At 46.4% G+C, this 21,934-nt stretch overlaps 1 pseudogene across 1 annotated transcript in view; it reads right to left on the reverse strand.

Moving 5' to 3' along the window:
• The window catches only part of LOC144119582 (uncharacterized), a 47,761-nt pseudogene extending 27,708 nt beyond the window's left edge, over positions 1-20,053 (reverse strand). Inside the window, exons 1-12 of the transcript XR_013312395.1 lie at positions 19,065-20,053; positions 15,756-16,062; positions 13,816-13,884; positions 13,660-13,709; positions 12,486-12,596; positions 10,197-10,295; positions 8,819-8,957; positions 7,122-7,311; positions 5,296-5,440; positions 3,929-4,106; positions 2,534-2,624; positions 799-903 (exon numbers count right to left, since the gene is read on the reverse strand). The product of XR_013312395.1 is annotated as an uncharacterized LOC144119582 (transcript). The remainder of the gene's footprint in view (positions 1-798; positions 904-2,533; positions 2,625-3,928; positions 4,107-5,295; positions 5,441-7,121; positions 7,312-8,818; positions 8,958-10,196; positions 10,296-12,485; positions 12,597-13,659; positions 13,710-13,815; positions 13,885-15,755; positions 16,063-19,064) is intronic.
• Between the last annotated feature and the right edge of the window lie 1,881 nt (positions 20,054-21,934).

Genomic DNA, 21,934 nt, shown 5'->3' on the forward strand with positions numbered 1-21,934 from the left:
CCCGGCTGTTGCAGCTGTCTGTAGCGGCGCTTCAATCTTCGATTAGCAGTGAAATCCTAATGATTTATGAGAACCCCTAGAGTTGTGAGCTTATAGGAGGTTATTTATTTGAGCACTAGCTATCAATGTATCTCTCACTGAGACGCACACGTACACGTGCATTCGAACGGTCTGATTCATGCTTCGACGTGAAGGATCACCGCAAATGCATATAGAACGTTTTTACGTAAGATCATGTGCTGCAGCAATAAGGCACAAGAAAGTTCACGCTCCATCTCTTCGCGTTTTTAAGCAGTAAGCTGGTACAGTCGAAATAAACATTAAGATACATCGCTTTCGCGTCGGCCACTAATGACCAGTAAAATATTTCGGTTGTTTCTACCGTTTTCCATTCAATAAACGTGGCCGTAAGAGATAGAAAAACCAAAGTTCCAGCTTAGGTCGTGTATTTCTCTGGATTTGTTGTAGAGGCGAGTTGCGTTAGAGCCATTTATCCGGGTACACTCTAAACACTAATACACCTAGTCCTCTAGCGCAGTCCCTGTTATAAAATGTAGTGTGCTAGAGGACTGTTTACTCCCTTTTTACTCATTTCTGTTTATAGTGTAGGTTAAGACGAAAGTGATAATCTTCCATTGCGCCTTAAATGTCGTGGCAACACAGGGCCTAGTGAGGCAGTCCTCGATGGTTATGACAGCATGTCGGATCAGACACTGGGTCTCCTCTATAAAAATGCCTAACTGTCATCGCCAGCTGCAGTTCCCGTACAAGGCGCATGAACCATTCCCGGTCCCCTACTTGAGCATCCTGCATCGCTGCTCATCGAGTCGAAACGCTGCGTCATCCGTGTTCGTCATCGACTCGCTGCTCCACAGGCGCTCCGCCATGGCTGACGCCCTGGGCCTGCGGAAAGCGTAAGGAGTGCTCTATAAAACTTTTTGAGAGAACAACCCCATGTGCACCGGAGCTTTATTCTTACAGCGTCAGATTAGGGGACCTCGCTAATCGTGTCCCGTCATTTCCAGCTGGTTTTCGCGATACATATATACAGACAAACCTCTCTAGAAGGAAATGGCTTGCAACAAAATAATGGGTATGATTTATGGGGGGTTTAACGTCTCAAAGCGACTCAGGTTATGAGGGACGCCGTAGTGAAGGGCGCCGGAAATTTCGACCACCTGGGGTTCTTTTACGTGCACTGACATCGCACAGCACACGGGCCTCTGGAATTTCGCCTCCATCGAAATTCGACCGCCGCGGCCGGGATCGAACCCGCGTCTTTCGGGCCGGCAGCCGAGCGCCATAACCACTCAGCCACCGCGGCGGGCCAATAATAGGTATAACGAAAGAAAATCAATTTCATTTCATTTATTGAACCCTCACGGCCAAAGGCATTAAAGAGGGAAGTGGTTACAAAAGAAAATATACATAAACAGATGCAATGCATATTACAAATCAAAGTGTTACCATCCTCCTTTCATACAATGTTAGCTAGTGCAGAACTAAAATGCTGATTATCACTAATATCGACGATATCTGCGGGAAGGTGGTTCCATTCAAGTGATGCACGAGGCATGAAGCTCCCATATAAACGCATGCACCTTAAACTCGTTTTTACGAAGGGAACTTTTCCTGCAACTGGATGTAACGTATAAACCACACTGGCCATTTCACGCTGAGTATGTCGATCAGTGCCCAACGCTTCCGTACCGATTCAACGTGGCAAACTGTAGCAATCATAGCGCATAACCTGCTTTGTCGAGCACCGCACAAAATCTGCGAAAAACTTACCCCTTACCTCAAAAACTGCGTACGCGATATACACAGTGACAGGTAAACCCGTCAGCATGTCACACTTGCAACTAAGGCTGCTTATCACTGTAAAGAACTAACGCCTAAACGGAGAAATCGCGGAGCCCCTTCTAATTCGTTATATCGGGATTCAACTGCACGTGCCGCACCTCGTTCAAAGCACTGTACTTTTTGGTGCACCCGCCGCGGTGGCTCAGTGGTTAGGGCGCTCGGCTACTGATCCGGAGTTCCCGGGTTCGAACCCGACCGCGGCGGCTGCGTTTTTACGGAGGAAAAACGCTAAGACGCCCGTGTGCTGTGCGATGTCAGTGCACGTTAAAGATCCCCAGGGGGTCGAAATTATTCCGGAGCCCTCCACTACGACACCTCTTTCTTCCTTTCTACTTTCATTCCCTCCTTTATACCTTCCCTTACGGTGCGGTACAGGTGTCCAACGATATATGAGACAGATACTGCGCCATTTCCTTTACCCAAAAACCAATTATTATTATTATTATTATTATTATTATTATTATTATTATTATTATTATTATTATTATTATTATTATTATTATTATTATTATTATTATTATTATTATTATTATTATTATTATTATTATTATTATTACTTTTTCGTGCGCGATGAATTTGCGTTTGGACGTGTCTAACGTGACAGCGCCGAGAGCACTACTACGATTAGAATAGGATGCGGAAACGAGAGGGAGAGGGAAGGAATGCTCACCAGACTCTCGGTATAAGGTTGGTGGCGTCGACGATGTGACTCCACAGCGTTGCCTCCCCGCCGATCACCATGTCTCTTGTCTCAGCGCTCGCTGTTTGAGACAGAGATGAAAAGGTTATTATTACGAATAGCTGAATGGCGTCCAGGATTATCGAAAAGAGGAGGAGTCTCAGAGGAAGATACTCTGTGCGCGGGTGTTTATAGAGGAGCGTTATGAAAAAAAATCACGTGGCGTGGTGCATGACGTCCATTTCACGACACGGCTGCACATTGTGCAGCTCTCTTACAAAGGCAAGCCTCTGCTGATCTTTCTTTTTGTTGCAGAGATGCTCAAAAAAAAGATGAAAGACAAAAAACGTGACCGATGATGTCAGTGCACGTTACAGGAAATTAGGAGGTAGCAAATAATCCTAAGCCCTCAACTATATACGACGTCCCTCAACTAGGGATGCCGACCTACGTACTTATTAATACGCTCGACTGAGACGCCTGATAACCATCACGATCAGCCGTCCACTGCAGGACAAATGCCTCTTCCATATCCCCCCAATTAACATTGTCCTGTGCCAGCTGTGGCCATCTTGTCCCTTCTATCTATGCACCTGACTTTTTGTCGCCCCCTGTTACGTTTGACTTCTTGTGGAATCCACTGCGTTATCCTCAAAGAACATCGCTTATCTTGCATTACGTGCACCGCCCATACCCATTTCTTCTTGATTTCAACTAGGACGTCATTCACACGCATTTGTTCACTGACTCACTCTTCTCTCTTCATTTCTCTTAATGTTACACATTTCCTTTTCTTTTCAGAGCTCGCTCCGTTCTCCTAAATTTAATTTCCCTATGTTTCTGCGGCATAGGCGAGTACCTGTAAGACACAGCTGTTATGTCCCTTACAAAAATTTTAGACAGCCCAAAGACTGTCCACAAACTTCTGTCTTTAAAGTCCATAGACTCTCTATAGACAAACTCTAGAGAATAGTCTATAGGCAATGCAAATCCCATAGATAGTCTATAGACAATCTTTAGATTCATGGCCATACACTTTTAGTAGACTTTTGTTGACAGGCAGTCTATAGACTACGGATAGACAAAAATAAATATCTATTGAAAGGAAATAGAGTCTATAAGAAGTCTATAGACTGTCTATAGACCCAAGCGGTATTTTCCTCTTGAGGGATATTTTTAACTGATAGTCATCACCTGAGGAGCTTACGGTGTCTAAAACGAGAACAACCTGAAAAATGTGAGGGCAGCAGACTGTTTGAGCTGCGGTTAAAAAGGTAAGGACAAAACCACCGTGGTGTTTGAAACAGCGCTCTTCATGCTGTGTATGTGAGTGTGGACGAAGGCGTTCGAAGACAGCGCGGGAAAAATCAAGGCGACGAGGCTCACCGTAGAGGCTGACGGGGTCGTGGCCGTAGAAGCCCTTCCAGTCGGGGCCGTACCTGAAGGCGCTCAGGTTCCAGTTGGACGAGAAGACAATCTGGTGTCCAGCCCTGGACAGGTTCTGGACCACCGAGCGCACCGACGAACTGTGGCGCCACACCTGGACGACGGCGTCGCGCGGCACCTGCGCATGCGCGGCGGACACGTGAGCCACGACTGCGCATGCGCAAATGGCGACAGTGCCGCCCTCTGGTGAAGCGGCCACGAACACACCGGTGCTGGTGCAAAATAGCTAAGGAACAGGAAGCAGGTGCTTGTCGGCTTAATAAATAAATCTTATTTTTCTTTACGTATAACCAATTTTTATTAATATTATTAGAACACTGCTCTAGAACAGTATTTTAACAAACGACACGCTCCGGGGTAAAAAGAGCGTTAATTGAACTTCAAAAACAATTGGTGCATAGTGCTGTAAATCTTTGTTTTTATGATGTATTGGAGCATCCGATACAGTTACTTTCCTCACTGCGTATATGCGCAACAGCATTGTTCAATGCGGACATTCTTTCCCTTATTTTGCCTCCCTGTTCAGGTTAACACAATTCAAAAAGTATTAAGCATGCATGAATTGTTTGTCTAAAGTACTTGTACAATACTATTTTGAGTTTTCAGTTTTCCTGCAACATTTTTATTAATATTATTAGAACACTGCTCTAGAACAGTACTATAACAAACGACACGCTCCGGGGTAAAAAGAGCGTTAATTGAACTTCAAAAACAATTGGTGCATAGTGCTTTAAATCTGTGTTTTTATGATGTATTGGAGCACCCGATACAGTTACTTCTTCCCTCGCTGCGTATATGCGCAACAGCATTGTTCAATGTGGACATTATTTCCTTTGTTTTGCCTCCCTGTTTAGGTTAACACAATTCAAAGAGTATTAAGCATGCATGAATCGTTTGTCTAAAGTACTTGTACAATACCATTTTGAGTTTTCAGTTTTCCTGCAATGGTATGTTTAAAAGCAAATAGAGGAGGTTGAAACCTTGGTTTTACATGTATTGAAGAGGGAATTTGTTTCCGTTGCGAACCTTAAGTATCCCGCATTTGTAGTGATAAAAATCTGCACCGGGGCTTGGGCAGCGCACCCTGCCCCTAAAAATAAGCACGCTGCAGGGCAGCTTACTTTTTTTTTTACTCCAATATAGCGCAATTTGTGTTTGCAAAGAAAGTAGAAAAGTGCAACAGAAGTAGCCTGGAAGAAGATAATTGAAAAGTTAACTTTACATAACTACGGCATTGCAAGATGCCCACGTTCCGCCTTTCAGGTGAATGTATAAAATATATATCGACTCGGTTTATAAAGTCGTACCTTTATGCCGACGTCCAGAATGTCGTGCCATACCATCGGTTTGAAGCCTTGGTCGCGCGTGAAGTTGATGATTTCATTCATGTACAACTGCATTTTGGCAATGATTTCTTTCCGGGTGTCTTTCACCTTCGTCCGTGGCGTTTTCCTGGCAAGAGCAGAGGGCAAAATGACAGGTGAGCCATTCTTTTGGTGATCAAGCGCGCTAAAAAGTGAGCATCTTGGCTACAGTCCTTATACACCCACGAGAGGTCGCGATTTCGCTTCATTGTGTGTGCTTTCCTCTGATGAGGATAACATAGACAAGCCGAGTAGCACAACCAGGGAAGGCCCAGTGGAGCTGCAGTGTTTATATGAAAAGTGAAATGAAGTCCTCTCCCAGTGTTTAGCAAGCTGAATAAAAGTAGAATACGGAAGAAATCGCAAATATAATCGCAAATATATAGAGACAGAACCAGCACCTTTAGTCGATCTCGGAGGTCGTTCCCCTCGTGTGGAGTGCGTTTTGTGCTGTTTCTTTTTCGGCTTATCCGAGATGTGATACATAGTAGTAGTCTCAGGCTTCAGTCCTTACATCTGTCTTCTAACCCCTTAGTTGAAATTATGGATGATTCATTAATCAGCACCAGCTCATCATTTACCTCACCTCACAGGCATTACTTATAGCGCTGAAGGTTGCAATTCGAAACCCTGCGCAACCCCATTCATCGAGATGCATTAATACTCGTTAAAAGGGAACTCCGTTCTTTTTTCTTCTTTTTTCACGCTCACCATTTCACTGAAGCTCACACTGTAAGTCCTCCAGAGTCATTTGATCCTTTGCGCCAAATTTCGCTACCGGGTGGCATTTTGTTCACGTGCGAACCAATTTAAAATTTTCCGATTTCGTGGCATCAGTCTGTGCAGTTACAGCAGGAAAAACTGGGCACGTGACGTCACTAGCTACGAAACGTCGATACTCGCACTGCGTTTGCCGAAGAAAAAAAAAGTTCTTGTTTTCCGTCATTTACGACCAAAAAAAAAATTCTCCGATCTATCTCTTAAGTCGCTAGTTTAGCCATTTAACCCGCACAGAAGAGATTTTGCGAAATTTTCTGTGATGGCATTTTTGGTGAATCGTGATGTCATACTTCAGACAAAACCCAGTTTCGGCTTCGGTTTCCTAGTAATTTCTGTTTTATCATCGTTTTCCTTATTGCCTGTAAAAAGCTCACAGGATGGTTACGACTGTGTAACGCGAGATTCAGCGATAGCTGTGTAGGCATTTAGTTTTGGGGATATTTTGAGGTAGAAAAGATAGTGACCTCATCGCTCTGGTGTAGTGGTCACGTGACGCACCCCTGCACTGGCAGGCGGCTGTTCTATGCAGAGCCACCCGTAGGCTTATGCGACCCAGGTTGGCTGTGATATAAGTTTAGTGCGTTAATGATCAGTGGGTGCGTTAATGACATCCATCCGGTGGGTGGGTGTCATGAACGCATCCACCGGTTACGCCGACGGCGACGAGCAAGCCAGGTACGGATGTCTAACAGCTATCGCTGTAAAACTATTAACCGATTGTAATGCATGCAGGTCCAAAAAATATAATGCGACATTGTCAGCTGAAAACTTCAGAAAATCCTCCGGGGTTACCCGTCAACCGCGAAGCTATGACACACGCTATCCCCTCGCATGTCTTCCGCAAAGCTGCAGCGATCCTTGGCTCTTAATTCGCTATATCCCACCAGGCAACTGCGATGCACCACGGGATTGCTTGCAGGGCTGATCCCCTCGCGTGAAAGCCGTAACGAAGCGAAAAGGTGAAGCTGAAAAACCTGCTCTTCCCTTACTCGGCCAGCGTGATTCCAAGGTGAATGTACTCGTCCTTGAAGAGCTCGGCGATCTCCTTGAAGATGGCGGTGTAGACATCGCGCGTAAGTCCGTGCGTCAGATCGGCCACGTTCCACGCGGAATTACTGGGACAGTCGGGTTGTGCTTCGGGGTTCTTTTCGGCGATGTTCTCACACACAGTCATCAAAACTGCAAAAACGCCAAACCACGGTCACGTGAGGAGCTTTGTTACCCTAGCCATCCTCAGCATCCAGGACAGAAACAAACAGTCGGGAGTAATCGTAACAGACTGGCAATAAGCGGCTTACCGCTCGTTTAAAGTGGATCACGTATCTTTGATAGCACATAGACAGTTATCAGAAGCGCACAAAAAGGCTCCTATCCCCAGTGTACAGTTGGTCTGGATATCTGGATGCAAGTTCCTAACCGGCAATCAGCTACGCCACGCTGAAGCTCGAGCTAGCGCCCATCGAGCACACCCAATAAACTATCCCAGGAAAACGAAGAGGGCCAATAGACATAAAGTTATGCGAAACCATTATTACAGCACACAGGGATAATTCAACATTACCACCCAGGTAACACTCTTTCCGAAATCTAAATACCCTAAACAAGTGGTACCCCACACATTACCCTGCCGAGTGCCCCTTCTGAAGAAAGAAACCCAAGCTCTATACCATACTGCTCGGGAATGCCAGGCAAACCCGACCATCCCGCCGCCAATAACCCACTCTACACCTTCCTAATCGGAGGCATCGCTGCGCAGCTGTGACTCACAGGACCAGCTAAAGCTGATGAACCGGACTAGCTTTGCGGCTAAAGCCCTGGACTGAGGGCTCCTCACTCCCAAGACGGAAGAAAAGAAGACAACATCAAGTATCGTGCGAGATCAAAATCTTCTTGGAACCGATAAGAGTTTTTTTTTAATGTTGCTAACATAGGACAGCGCTTGTACAAGACCCCCGCATGAGGAAGCCGCTCGAGAGTTGCTCCATGTTCTGCGACTCCCGAGCCGTTAAAGCTCAGCTTTCTCCGTATACCATAGTCATCATCATCATAATAATCATAAGTAAGTCAACAGCAGAATAAAGGCCTTTGCCACTGTCATCCAATTACACCTGTCCTGGGGCAGCTGCGACAACCTTCTCCCCGCAAACTTCCGAATACATTCCGGCCGTCTGACTCGCTGCCGCCTTCTGTCACCTTCCGGCTCCTTCATCAATATTAATGGACGTAGCGACGCAACAGTGCGGCGATATACCCTTCCAAACGCTGCTGCACAAATCAGCACAGTTTGTTTAATAATGAGTTTTTGTTTCTATGCACTTGTAAATATTTCCTTGTCTGGAGTTTTGGCGTGCTTTCCATACTCTCCGATGACGTTACCCCGCTACTCATAAACTGGTCTTCGACTTCGGTTCTTCGTCTCATGTCGGCCACTGAGTCTCAGCTGTTCTATTAACCCACCTTTAGGGTTAGCACCACAGTTCAGACGTGAGTCAAAGTGAAATATTCACGCAACGTGAACGACAGTCGCCTAGATAAAAAGGAGTCCTATGCACTTCTTCTTTTGTCCTTGTCTTTTCGCGCTGCATTCTTTAACCATGATCACGGACCAACAAGCCCAAACAGCCGCTTTAGTTAAAAAGGAGAAACATTTTGTTTTCTTCTCAGATTGGAGAAAAGCGGCCGGTACCTGGCAGGGCATCGAGTAACAGTTTTGGAGGCCTTGCGATGCCGATCTCCGGGATCACGCGTATCCCACGTAGCCTGGCGTGTTCGATGACGTCCTGCACGTCCCGGGGCCGGTACATGTGTCTCGGAAGACGCGCAACCTGCGACGTCGCTTCATATTTATCCTGCGCCACTAGAGTTGTAATCAGGGGCACTCTGGCGTAAGCACCCTGCTACGCATTTTTATCAATCGCCGAGTGAAAGCTAGCATCAAGCGTCGGAAACACACGGACGCCTTCGGAGATAGCAGCGCTGACTACACTGTTCATCGCTTTCGCCATGTCGTGATCGCATGGTGGTCTGAATGACGGCCAAGGGAAGCCGTTTGTAAACCTACATGCTACGCTCAAGAGTCGAGCAAAAGTCGTTGCTAGCTGCGTCATGCCGGCTTTGTCCGAAAAGGCGATGTTCAGTGGACTACCGTTGTAGAGATAAAATTCATTCTGTGGTCAGGTATTGCCGACAATAGTAATGAGGTCGCCTTTCGATAGCATACATTCTTTGCAAGCTCCATTCTTATGCCTATTTACAACTAGTGAACCGTTATTGAAACGAGCCAGCGAGCGAAGTTGCTTGCTGGCTATCAAACCTAACGTCGAACACGGCGTCCTCTACTATAAAGAACAAAATAAACTAGAAAATGAATCTTTAGAAAATAGGGCCCTTGGGTTTCCACTAAGCCTAAGCCATTCGTTATACGAAGCCCCAAGTGAAGACAACAAACAATTTCTTTAAAGTAACTCTTAAGCCTCGTTTACATGAACCCGACAGCGGCGGATCGAAACCGGGGATCGAGCTGAGCAAGGTCAGCTGCGTGTTTAGATGAACTCGATTTTAGCGAGTCGAGACCGGTTCAACTGTAGCGACACCAAGCGTCGAGCAGTCAACGGGAAAGGGCAGTGGCAGCCCACCAAGATCGCGGAACTGCACCGCTGTCTCGGAGGCGCGACGGCACAAGCGGAAAACAAGTTCGCATTTATGATCTCTCCTCCCACTAACCCGACTCTTCGACGCGATCTGGTTTACACGCTATCTGCCGTTGGGGTCGAACGAGTCAGCAGAGGTGACTGGACCTGCAGCAGAGGTGACTGGACTCGCTCCCTCGACTCCCGGAACCGACTCTGCGGTGTTTACATGAACCAAATAACCGGTTTTCAACTCAACTCTTCAACAACCCCGTCATACAAACGCCGCTTTAATAAATGATTAAGAAAGTAATTTTACTTTTTTTGTTCAGACCTCAGGTGCTGGAGCGAAGGTTCATGCTAGGTTCGAGGGTCTGCCGATGCTCCTGAACACGTGCCAATAACCTGACCTCAGTGTTCCAAACGGCTCCTCACCGTAGTAAGATTAGGGAATGCCGCCAGCTTGAGGCGCCATGCTGTGGCGTCGCCGAGGAGCCAGTGGAAGACGTTGAATTTGTTGTAAGCCATGGCGTCCTGTCACGTGAGAAATGACAATGAAATGCTCGAAACAAACACGAAAAATGAACTAATTCTTTCAAAGACGTACGCACAGAAGAAGGCGCAAAGTGATTAGCTTGATCGGACTAGGATAATTTAATTATCCTATTATAGTTCTATACAACTCCGAGTCTACCCAGGCTTTGTAATTTGCTCAAGCGCAGACAGGCCACCGCTATTGCCGGGGCCGGCCACATGGCGAAACGGTTGGTTAAAACACGTCCGCATTAAATGAAAAAAAAGTATTACATCGCTGCTGTGGCGCACGGCCCTGGTGAGCGCAGATAGAAACATGCACCACTTTGACGGTAGTCATAGACCATCGATGAAACACACGCTGCCATGTACTGTATATCTGAATCATTCTTGTTGCTTCTTGCTTCATGATACCCAGGTAGTAAACCACTCTTGGCCTAAGTCATAGGCACACGAAGGGCTCTTCTGGTGGGCCAAACATAAGGCCGCAGGAAACTTTTTACAGCAGGTGTTGGGGGGGGGGGTGCTCTAATCGGCAGAATAAAGGCTGCGATGCAACGCGCTCTTGATCCTATGGCCCACGTCTGTGGATTCTGCCAGATATTTCTAATAGCTGCGCCGTGTTACCGCTCGCGGCTATCCTGAGTCTATCATGGTACATCTCTGGCTTTAACACTCACACTGAAACGCGCCAGCTGAACCCGATACGTAGCTACCATAAAGTCCTACCTATTAAGGGTGTACTAACCTTTGTCCGTAAAGTTTCGAGACTGATTAATTTTTTTCTCTAGAAATGATTCCTCAAAGCAAATGTTGGTGCCTATGTGTAGCGCCATTTTTTCGGGCCAACTTGAGCTATTTAAGTTAATTGATGTGGCAGCCGCTAGATTGCACTACATGTCGAAAATTACGTTCTCACTAGTCGTCTGTGCATTCTACTGTGAGAGAATGTGGAGAGATGGACGCCCACATCGAACAGCGCGTAAACATAAAATTCTGTGTGAAGCTTGGCAAGACAGCCACACAGGCGTATGAGCTCCTTCGGGACGCTTACAGCAACGATACATTATCGCGGGCGCGAGTTTTCGAGTAGCACAAGAGGTTCGTTTTGGGGAGAACGTCGGTGGAAGACGACGCAAGGCAGGGGCGCCCTTCCACCTCACGTAATGAAAACAACGTGGCTTGGATCAGGGAAATCGTACATCAAGTCCGCACCATTACAGTCCGCATGCTATCACATGCTCCCGACATTATTAAGGCAACATGCCACCAAATTTTGCGTGAGAAATTGGGAAACGAAAGCTGAATGCCAAACTTGTGCCGCACTCTCTCGCACCGGACCAGAAGGACAAGCGGGCATCAGTGAGCGCTGATTTGTTCTCCGAGGCAGAGAAGGATGCTGCATTCGTCGACAGCATCATTGCTGAAGTCGAAACATGGTGTTTTCAATACGATCCTCAAACAAAGAGGCAGAGCGCCGAATGGCGCTCCACAAGCTCTCCGGCGTCGAGAAAGGTGCGGCGACAGAGGACCAAAACAAAGACGATGCTGATAGTTTTTTCAATGCCAGAGGTGTCATACACCACGATTTCGTCCCACAAGGGCAGACGGTCAATCAGGAATTTTGTATCCGCGTGCACCAACACATGCGTGATGCACTGCGACGCCGTCGCCCTGACTTACGGGCATGTGGACAATGGAGCCTTCTCCACAATAACGCAAGGCCGCACACTGCTCTCAGCGTGACAAAATTTCTCGCAAAGCAGAGCATTACTGTACATCCCCGTCCGCCATAATCACCTGACCTTTCCCTATGCGAATTTTTTCCTGTTTCCTCGTGTAAAGAGAGCACTAAAAGGTCGCTGGATGGAGAGCGTGGAGGTCATTCAAGACGCCACGACAAAGGAGCTGACAGCCCTGCCAAAAGAAGCGGTTTCCAACTGTTTCCAAGACCTCAAGAAGCGTTGAAAGCTGTGTATAGACTGCAAGGGAGACTATTTCGAAGGGGCGCTGCAGAAATGATTTCAATGTTAAACACATTTTTTTTAATAGACTCAGTCTCGGAGCTTTACGGACAAAGGTTGTAACTACCGCTTGAAGTCCGTCATAGAGCCATGAAGCAGTCACCACAATAGTCATTGTGCTGGACACCACCCAATAGCCAAGAGGAAGACGATCAGGGACACGCACCAGATTTCTTTTCAGCGTCTTCACCGGCAGAAACCGCGTGGTGCAGTCCATGAGTAGACCTCTGTAGAGTAACCTTGGGTGGTCCCGTACTGAAGTCACATTCACCAGGAACTTGAATTTCAAAAAAGGAAAGGCGACGCCGTAAGTTATAAGTGGGAGCAAAGTTCTGTAGCTGAAAATTAATTTTCAGATACAGAACTACAGAGTGCAAATTTGCACTCTGTAGACGTGTTACAGCAACTTTTCCTAAATTTATCAGTTACCAGACAGTTAAACGGCACCATCGGGCCATCATCAGTGCACTAACGCAAAATTTCAGAGCTGTTGCAAACAATTGCAGTAGGCTGGCCAAAAAAGCTATAGAATCGATAAAGCGGCTTTCTCCCATTTATTCTTGATGATTGGATTAAAAACTATCACTTGACGCTCCATCGAGCATGTTTCTTCGCCCATAAGCGGGAGAGGTCGTTGTCCCGTATTACTTAGGCTGCTGATGTTGATGGTGGTGACAACGATAATGATGGGTCGGAGATCACACTTCACTGAGGACAGTACAACCAAATGACTTTGGCTGCTTTCACGCCTAAAAAAACTAAAATGTCCTGTATTGTTCAGATCCAGATTAACTCTCCACCATAGGGTTTCTGCATATTACCTAGAGGGAAAGCTAGCACCATCGTCTATGCGAGTTGCTGCAAGAGCACTTCATCCACCTCGGCAATGCCTGGAAAACGAGGTTTCTTATTTGGCTTGGCTTCTGTTGGGCTAAAACTTGGATTCCGCCTTTGAATCGGATGCTGCGCCGATGTGCACCGCGTTGTTCTCCTCTGCGCGCAGACGAAATTGCATTAATAGTGCGTTTTTCGCTTCAATGAATATAAAAAAAGTGTTAATTAGGCTGGCATGGAAATTTTTCGCGCAGTTCTCTGAGGTTTGCTTCGAGAAGAGTTCTGCTGTAATGGCTTAAACCACGTTTCATGCTCAACAATAGCCAAACCGAATAAGAAACCTCATCTTTCCGGAATTCCTGCCTGCGCCGTTCCAAGGTGGATGCAGTGCAGTGCTGCCTGATTTACTTCTAGGTGATATTGAGGAACTCTGCACTCTAAACAAAAAGGAGTAAAAATGGAGTAGAGTCTACGCTCTACACCAGAGCTGAACATTCGCTCCATACCTGCTTGCTTTCTGGATGTTGGTAGAAGAGCTGGCTGAACGTTTCCAAGCCTGCAACCAAACACGAGAAAAGTTAAGTATGAGTACTGCACGGAGAAATGGTGCCTGAAACATGACTGAGCTAGAGTTATGCAAATGAAGGCTGCAATGCACGTACCACGCAAAGCTCCCCAGACCGTTGTGGAATTCAGAAAAGCATTCCCGTCTGCCGGCACAGTGAGGTTATCTGTGGAAAAGAAAAACTATGAAGCTGCTGGACTTCACGTGAATAACGTTGACGAGGGTTTCCTTGGGTTAATGTATATCTTGATCAAATGCAGATTGATTACAACCTAGTTCGTTTGCGTACATTGCCACTAAGAGCATTTTAAAAATTAAAAGAAGAGAAAAAAAGACTGGTGATTTAGCGTGGTTAGACCAAATGCTAATTAGGACACTTCTGTTTTCACTTCGGTTTCGGTTGCGGTTCTATTCTCAGTTTTAAATATCAAGCAGGGCTGAGACAAAGATAGGCGAAATCGGTGAGTTGGGGTTTAGGGCTAACGCACTGAAAATTGAAGCTGTATGTCTAAGCAACAAAAAGAAAAAAAAGAGAAATAAGTGTCCAGTCACACCTTGAGAAGCGACATTAGTAAAGATTGGTTTGGTTTGGTTTATTGGGGCTTTACGTCCCAAAGCGACTCAGGATATGAGGGACGCGGTAGTGGAGGGCTTCGGAAATTTTGACTACCTGGTGTTCTTAAGCGTGCAAATATAGTAAAGAGGCTGCCTTTTCAAATATGTATGTCTCGTCTTGTGCTTATGACTTATTACAGCACAGAAACAGACGTTAAGAACAGGATGAATCGCAGGAAATTTTGTCCGCCTTTTCTGTTTCTGCACTGTAACAAGTCATTAATAGCCATCAATTTTCCCGAATCTGAGCCTTATTCATCTTGCGCTCGTCGGTTGATCCCCGGGGAAATAGACTCTCCCTTCTCAGTAGTAAAATACAGAGTACGAATTGGTCACAAGAAAGAGAGCGCGTGTTTAGCTCGCGGCGTTCATAGTGGCTTAAACTTATGCTTTTATTTCAGCGTGTCATGCCATTAAGCGCACTTGCACTTCGAAGAGGAAAGACAAGCCACCAAAAAAAAAAAATAGTGGAAGAGACACTTAAGATTTGCCTTAAGGGTATGACACGATAGCGTTAATGAAATAATGCTCATATATGCGAAATTCCTCATTCTCTACTCTACATTCATACATCCCTGGGAGTCTTCATACCACTTCTGGCGCAGTGGTGCAGTGGTTAAGCGATGCGCCACTGTCCTACAATGGCAGGTGCTGTCACCGGTGCAACTTTTACAGTGCTCTTTCCGAGCAACCTATCGCGACCAGTCATCAATTGAACTGCCACCTGCCACGGTGAGGAGGCTGTGATGGCGTCATAAGGTCATGTGACCCAGGTGGCACGCGTAGGTTGCTTCTCTGGGGATATTTTCGTTGATTTTTCGCGCACGCCCAACGACGCCGACGATGACTTCGATGACGATGACGATGATTTCGATGGAGGCGAAATTCCAGAGGTCCGTGTGTTGTGCGATGTCAGTGCACGTAAAAGAACCCCAGGTAGTCGAAACCTCCGGAGCCCTTCACTACGGCGTCCCTCATAGCCCGAGTCGCTTTGGGGCGTTAAAAGTTTTTAAAACGCACTTGAGTTTTCTTAGCACCTTTTATTATCTATCGCTCTTTCTCTTTTCTCCTTTTTTATCTTTTTCCACACGTTTTAAGATTATCAGTTTGTTTTTACCTTGTTTTATGTTATGCGCATGCGTGTTGTTGCTCTGGGACGGGGTGTGGTTTACTGTCGCATTTCATTCATTTCAGCTGTAAGTGTAGCAACCGTCCTGTCTTCGCCCTTCTTCGTCCCGCACATATGCTACGTTTTTGCTTATAATAAACCCCCAGAAACCATAAACCTATCGCGTTAAAACGGAAGCTCCAAGGTATGCGGGTCCAGCTGTTCTGCGGCCCCTGACAACGAACACCAACGAAGCTGCCCTAAATAAGGACCCTCTGTAAATGATTTAAACGTCGCTTGATCACCCAACGTACAGCTCTCGTCGTCCCCAAAGCGCGGGTAGCGGCAGTACTGCTCCGCCAGCAGCGAGACGTTCACATCGAGTCTGTCCAGCTGCCTGCCAGGGGAGACGTCGTACTCGTCCCCGTCAGCGGACATTGCGTTGAAGAAGAGCAGCTTGGCGTAGCGCGCAGCGCCTTTGGCCAGCACGTCGCACTCCCGCGACCCGGGGTCGTCGTTGGTGGTAATGCGGAAGGATCCCGGTAGGAGGTGCCTCTGCAGCTTTGAGGACACCATCACCTGCGGCTCCGGCCACACGGAGCCCCTGGGCGCCCGCTTCCCCTGCGACCATCGTAGTGAAATTCCGTCAGCGAGATTTCTGAGCCGTCTAGGTTCTCGTGGTCCGCTGTGCCAAAGAAGGGAGAACTTAAAATGTTTCAGGGCAGTTGCCCCAGTCCTGCCCGGCCCAGAAAGGAATTCAGGGACCCTAAAGGGCAACTGCGTCGGTTTTATAAATCAACGAGCTTAGAAGGGTCCAATGTGCGAAACTTGCAGGTAAAGCATGCCAAGTATTTTTGGGCTAGCATTTGAAATAGTGACGTAATTGAATTGAATTGAATTGGCTATTGGGGAAAGGAAATGACGCAGTATCTGTCTCACATATCTCGGTGGACACCCGAACTGCGCCCTAAGGGAAGGGATACAGGAGGGACTCACAGAATAAAGGAAGAAAGAGGTGCCGTAGTCGTGACGTAATCGCCGATTAAAATTTCGACGCCCTTCAGGCTTCTCCGCAGCGCTCAACGTCAAGGGGGGGGGGGGGGTCACGATGACGTCATCGAAGGTATCGGTACATTTCAAACGCATAAACGCCTGCTTTGTAGCAAAAAAAAAACAACGCCACTGAAGGCAAATCCTGCAGAGCGTTGCTTGGCAGCGTCCAACGAGGCATAGTAGGATGCGGCTGACGACAGCGATAATTTGAAATCATACCTTCCGTGACGTCACACTAAACTTTCCCGCACACCTCCAGTGCTTTGAGAAGAAGCGCAAAATTCAATGGTCGATTACGTCGCTATTTTAAATGCTAGTGCAAAAACACTTGGCTTGCTTTATCTACAGCCCACATAGATATGAATCCTTGAATATCGTGAAATTCTGGAAAAGTTGTGTAGTTGCCTTTAAAACCGCAGCTTTCTCTGCACACTTCATGATGTCCTCATCCCATGGTTAGGCAATAATATCCTCGTGAGACCCCAAGTACGTAATGCACATTTGTCATTTAACTCTTAAAAAAACGGATCTCTCTTACTGCCTAGTGCCATTAGAAGTCTGAGAGCACTGAATGTGCTCCCACGTAGTCATCTTTGCAACAAGTGTGAACCGATAGGGGCGCTTTGAGCAGCCTCTCAAGCTGATTGATTTGTCGAAACCAAATGTCGGCTCCCAGCGGCTAAACAGCTCCAAGGACTTCCGTGCTTTTCAATGAGATTTTTAAAATCTTTTTATATAAATATTAATACGCATTCTATCGTGTCATGCATTTAACCAAATATACACCATAAAATATTGTTGAATTTTATGTGGGTAAAGAGGCACGTAGCAGAGAGCACGGAGAAAACTCATAAGGGAAGAACTGTTGCACCTACGGCTGCAAACTTTTCAGTGTACATTCATTGGGCCATCAAGGCTTGAAACACGTATTTGGATTACCGCTGACAAGCCGAACTTTTGCTCGTGTCTGGCGAGGATATACAGGGTGTCCCAGCTAACTTGGACCAAGATTTGAAAAAAACCTAAGCGTTCTTCGGAACTGAAATCGCGTGGATGTTGTTAAGGTTTATCTAAAATTACAGTAACATTTTTGATGGTCCTACTTGAATAATCATTCGAGATAAATTAATTAATTTTTAAAATATATCTTGAAACGTTCAGGCGTGAACTGGAAATTTGAGGAGCTCCACAAATAATGCCCAACCGAGGCACTCCCAACGCGATTGCCTTAGCATGGCCATTTTTATTCGGAAAAAACGAAAGCCCGCGGAGTTTAAAAAATACCACGTGACAGCGCGCTCCGAGCGCCCGAATGCGCCGCGATTACAGCGCCCTCATCCGTGATTTGTAAAAACCATCGCCAGCACCGCGCCTTCTCTTCGCCTACGAGAAATGGCTTCTCTTTGCTCAGCTCTGACGCTGCCGGCGGCGGCTGGCGACGCATTGTTCATTCTGTTAGCGTGATAGCGCAATTATCGCCGCAGAAACGGGAACCGGCTTTCTTTCAACTGCGACCCGAACCCACTGGCGCTTATCTTGGAAGCAACCACAACGCGAAGCTCTGTCGTGTGCAGCTCGAAAGGCGCGAAGCGAGCGATGTTTTTAACAATGCACGAATGAGAGCGCTGTAATCGCGGCGCGTTCGGGCGTGCGGAGCGCACTGTCACGTGGTATTTTTTAAACTTCGCGGGCTTTCATTTTTTCCCGAATTAAAACGGCCACGCTAAGTCTATCTCGTTGGAAATGTCTGGGTTGGACAATATTTGTGGAGCTCCACAAATTTTCTATTGACGCCTGAGCGTTTCAAGCTATATTTAAGAAGTTAATTATTTATCTCGATTAATTATTCAAGTAGGGCGATAAAAATGATACTGTAACTTTAGACAAACCTTGGTCCGAGTTAGCTGGGACGCCCTGTATATATGGGCCTTCGCGCGTTATATTGAGCTGTACGATGCATTTAACATTCTGGGAATAATAAGCCCAACATATTTGTCTACTAAGGCCACAGCTATACAAGCTTCAGCACATTGGACTGACCCCTAGTAACTGTGGTTCTCAGACCATTAAGTAGTTACGGGGCATGGTGACACAAAGATCTCAAAATACGAGTCGTGAGCTCTTTGTTCAATCGGTGCATCGAACATTCCCTGCTTACGAACCGACAATTTAGACCGAGGGTTTTAAATTGGAATGTTTCGTGTATACTCTAAACAGAAAGGAATAAAACGGATTAAGCTCCATTTTTACTTCCATATAGGCGTATTCGCGTTTACTGTGTATGTTCGACACCACGCAGCCAAGCGCGTAAACTATTTTCACAGACCCGCATTGAATGGGAGTTTTACTCACTGTATTTTAAGTTAAATATCGGGCACATATCGGCGGACGCATGAACGGCGCCGTAATGGAAAGGATAAAGAAAGGAGTGCCAAACTTGTATTAGGGTGCAGTATTAATGGAAATGAACGTGTCTCACATTACTATGAACAGAATAGATAGCTCATTGAAGATATAAACCTTACAACGCACATTACCGTCACGACAAAAAGAAACTGACTGGTGCTTACTGGAAGCGGGAAGCGCACTTCGAGGTAGGTGATGTAAGCTCCAGCGGACAGCGCCTGAGCCAGGAGGAGTCCAAACTGCACCATGCATCCCGTACTCAGTTGCCACATGTCGAGACAAATTCCTGGAAGAGATGCACGCCGTTTGCATATTCGATGTTCTACTTTAGGACCACAACTGCTCCGTCCTCGTAAATCGTTCCATTCAGATCAGTTACAACTCCGCATTCATCACATCGACAAGGCATCGTTTGTCGTATATAGACTGGGCACGCGACTGCGCTCCGAACTTCAGGGGTAGTTGCGCGGGAGGTAAAAGGCATCGCGCTGCTTTCGGATGTGGTGAACAGCTTTTCTCGCAGGTGAACACAAGGTACGGCATGCACAGGTAGTGCTCTCGAAAAACGCTTTTCCTGCTTGCCAACTACAGCAGGCACCAATGTTTCAACGCAGGAGAGAGAGATCTAGAAGGTCGACACGTGTCAGAGGACCGAAAGCGGAAACGGACACCCCGTGATCCCGCAGCTGTTGAGCTGGCGGAAGCTCGCGATGCTGAGGTGTATATAGATACAAACGAAACCAGTCGCTTCATAGACTCACGCCAGGGGAGCTCTTGTCCACGCTGTGAAAGCAGGTGTGATGCGCAGCCTACTGGCCGAATTGTTGTTGTTGCTGTTTAGATGACTGACCAAGTGTTCGTCAAATCAAGCCCTGCGGGATGACCTCTTCTTCGTTAACTGTTCTTTTGTTACGATCGCGTTCCTCTTCTTTCTCTTCGATGCTGCCACGTAACCAGCGCCACGATCAGCTAGGGGTACGGTCTCCTCGACTCTTAATGTATACCATTACACTGACGTATAACTTTTTTGTCCATTTCCTAGGCAGTAACGCCAACATATGTTCTGGAACCTGACCTGCAGATACACGTGGCTTGACAGGAGTTGCCAGATGCTGGGAGTTCATTTTCACCGACAGGTGTACGAATTTTTTTTTTTTTTGCGCTCTCGAAGGCCATTTCATTTACTATAGTGATTGGGTTCAGCCTGTAATTGCCTCAGAGGAGAAGGAAGAGGTATTCGTTTCTTTTTATTGATTCTTAATTCCCGTCTCAACACGCCGTATGTTCACAAAATCCTCAACCGCCCGAGCGCACACTCTGTACAGCAAAATATTGGCTTCCAAGTACAGCACGCTCTATATGCACGTGCTTCGGCGCAGTATCAAGCAAGTCGCATTGTATTAAGCCTACAAATTGCACGGCCCATAGCTTCTAACAGCCCTGCGCAGGGCAGGAATTTACGTAGCACGTCTTATTACGACAGAAAGTTCAAAGCCTGCGTTATAAGGGCTGGATAATTTTTGTAAGCATGGTCAGTCGGAGCTATGTCACCAAGCACGCTTATTTCGGATGTCGCGCTTTTGTCGCGTGGATGAGTCCGCCGACACTTAGATGCCGGCAGTGGCTGGATGTCATGAGGTGGCAGCTTCCTTGAAGCTAAGAAACAATATGAGGACGCGAAGTTTACAAAACACACGCTCAATTGTACCGCTGTAGCTTGAGATTACGTTTCTCTACGAAATAAGTTATTACTGACAGCAGCAGCCGCCACTACATAACAAGGGTTTCCCCGTTCACCTACAATAATTCGTATTTGGCGTTTGCAGCGGCCCCGTTATTGTAGCAGATTTCCCCCTCGAGTGCCCTGGATTCCGCTCTCCTGGGGGTGTAGAAATAATACTTTTTCAAAACCAAATAAGATATACATATAGTGCAGCCAAAAACCGAATTAAATACGAATCGAATAGTGGCACAAGGTAATTGAATATTTTTACGAATATTCGCTACTTGCGCGAATATTCGTACGAAGCGATTAATAGTGAGAAACTGCGAAGTCCTAGCTGCGGTGCTGTACCTTATGGAGTTATAGCTATAGATGTCATAATACGTAACAGTAATATGCACTAGGGGTTACACAACACGATGTCAGTATATGGCCGCGAATACTTGCAATGTTTATTTGTTCGTGCTCGAACCCGGTCGGCACGCGCCTTTATCACCGTGTCACTTAATAATACCCTCTACAGGTTACACAACACGGAGTTGGTTTATTTACTCGTGCTAAATGCAGGCCGGCACGCGGCTTTATCACGGCTTTATCACTGACTAATAACGACTAGGGGTTACACAACAAGAAGTGAGTTTATTTATTCACGCTCGAAGCTGGCCAGCAAGCTGGTTTACCACGGCTGTATCATTTACTAATATCGACTAGGGGTTGCACAACAGTCACTCTATTTGTTCATGCCCACAGCCAACCGGCAAGCGGCTTTATCCCCTTACCACTTACTGATATCCACTAGTTACACAAAACGAAGTCAGTTTATTTGTTCATGCTCAAAGCCAGCAGGTGAGGGGCTTTATCACTTTCTTAGTGAAGCGACATATTATTCAGTTAATGATCGCAGCTACGCGCAACTGCTACTACGTTATCAGAGATCACAGCAGTTACTTCTGGCGTCTTATATCTCATATAGCTTATACCTTTGCCTTCTTATAATAATGATTGTTTTAAGTACAGCTTTCTTTCCTCGTGCTATTAAAGAATGAAACATACTGCCTGATTCCATTGTAAAAAAATGATTCCTTTGACGCCTTTCCAGAATCCCTGAAATCATACCTGGACCGTTGTACACCAAAACAATAGTTCTGCCTCTGCACGTGCGTTTTCTGATTTACTGCTTGATTTTGTTCCTTTATGTCCTGTGCACTCTCTAGCGTTTTGTGTCGGATGTCGCAGTTGTGAGATGTACTTACCTTGTTTGGGATGTGCATTTATTCGATTTTCCACCCCTGTAATAGCCTGCGAAGGCTG

This window comes from Amblyomma americanum, chromosome 2, assembly GCF_052857255.1.
Source record: "Amblyomma americanum isolate KBUSLIRL-KWMA chromosome 2, ASM5285725v1, whole genome shotgun sequence".
Classification (NCBI taxonomy): Eukaryota; Metazoa; Arthropoda; class Arachnida; order Ixodida; family Ixodidae; genus Amblyomma; species Amblyomma americanum.